Below are 2,153 nucleotides of genomic sequence, written 5' to 3'. Positions count from 1 at the left end.
GGGGTGAGAGAGAGTGGGGTGAGAGAGGAGGTGCAGGGAGAGACATCATGTCAATTTTCTCTCTGTCTAACAATGGACTGTGCTAAGTCAACTTGAACCTGAAATCCTCTCCGTTCTTTTGCAGTGCAAGCTAAATCAGTCTGAAGGTCAGAGGTCTAATTATTGAAAGTTCAGGGGTGTAATTACTTTGGAAACAGTCAGTGGTCTCTTTGGAAACAACAGAATAAAACAAACTGAAACCATATTACTAATATTGGATATTAGTGATGATTTCTGACATAGATATTAGTTCTTTTGGTTTATACGAAGTAAGGAAATAGGAATGTGTGATGCTCATGTATTTCCAAAGAGAATTAACCATGCAAATAAAATGTCTGCACCTAACAAATGAACCACACCATGCAAAACAAGAGCTAATGTGCACACCTTTGCAAGATAGCTCAACCTGATAAAAATAGCAACCTAACCTCTCAAACACACACAGTCCAGTCTGAAAAATGGGAAGGACACAACAGATGATGTGGTTGCAGATATTCCTAAAAATAAAGGATGGTCATGGCAGGAACATCCTTGACCATTTCTCTGTTCAGTCAGAACAGATCTTTGGTTAAAGAATAATAACAAAGAAAGTGATGATGATCATAATTTCTTATATAGGCACGAGGTCATCAAATTTGGGGATCAGTATGCTTTAGTATCAATGCTTGATTAGTTCTTATTTTAGTGACCCAGGAAGAAGAAAATGCTAAGTCGGACTTGAAAGACTTTAAACTCACAATATAGAAAAACAAGTTCTTTAGTTGGTTTCTACCCTCATGATCAATTCCATGCTGGAGCACTGCCTTAAGTAACTAGGTGCTTCAAAACATTCCACTCACTGCTCTTTCAATTCTACCTTTCTGTCAATTTTTGCAAAAAATAATAATTTCATTACACTCATAATTGCTTTTATTTGCTTTTTTATCAGTTAACAGATTATACTGTAGAGTTAACATGACAGGCTCGCAATAGAAAACAATTTAGAGTTAACATGGTTGTCAATTAACAGATATAGTGTAAAGTTAAAAATGGAGTCAGTTAACATAGTTATTCTAAAGAAAATATAGTTATCAGTTCACAGAGAAAGTATTAACTGACAACATTGTAGAGTTAATACGGCAGTCAGTATTCTAGAGCAGTGCTCCACAACCTTTCTTTGCTTCCAGTATACTTATATTCTTTTCAAAATTTAGCGGCACACCTGAACTAAAAACATGACTAAAGGTATAGGGAAAAAAATTATAATCAGGTCACACTGCAGCGCACCTAACATTGTCTCATGGCATGCCAGTATGCCATGGCATACTGGTTGTGGAGCACTGTACAAGAGTTAAATGGCAGCCAAAAGAGAAGCAGTGAAGAAAACATAGTTATCAGTTTAAATTGGAGTCTAACAAATATCCAAATGTTCATATTGGAGTCTAACAAATATCCAAATGTTCATATTGGACTCAACATAAACATTCTAAAATAATATTGCTTTGCATTGAAACAGGAGTCAGCATCCATAAACTTCATGGAGTCAATGTGAAGTTACTTAGATTCTAACAAATTCTTCTTCGTTATTAAAATTTATTTCTTCATCATTCTATTCTCATCCTACATGTTATAAAGCATCACAAGTCTGCCCTGCCTTGTTACCATTATCATGATCGTGGTTGTCATCACTGATAAAACATCAGTTGATATGAAACAAAGGAGGAATTACAAAACTTTGGATGATAATTATGGAAAAGTACATGGAAATAATTGCCTAAGTAAGGAAAATAGGAATGCTAGATATTCTTGAGAAAGAAAAAAAGTTTTCTATGAAATTTAGCTTCCCAGATTTAATTAACAAAGGATGATTATTAAAGGCGATATTCAAGACACAACCAATGCTGATGTGCTTGCTGATCTCAATCTCGACAATATCAATTAATTATCAAATCTTCCAACTTCAATGCTTTCATTTACCTTGGAGGTGGGAGTATTCAGAATGGAAAATACATGATGCTCAATATCACTCATTCCTTTAATACGTATTCCAATGTATGCTTTTTGGAAAGTTCCTGGATATATATATATATGTATATCTCTCTCTCTAGCTCTCTCTCTCTTTATATATATATATA

The sequence above is a fragment of the Octopus bimaculoides genome, chromosome 13 (genome assembly GCF_001194135.2).
Source record: "Octopus bimaculoides isolate UCB-OBI-ISO-001 chromosome 13, ASM119413v2, whole genome shotgun sequence".
Classification (NCBI taxonomy): Eukaryota; Metazoa; Mollusca; class Cephalopoda; order Octopoda; family Octopodidae; genus Octopus; species Octopus bimaculoides.
This window is presented reverse-complemented; position numbering follows the sequence as displayed.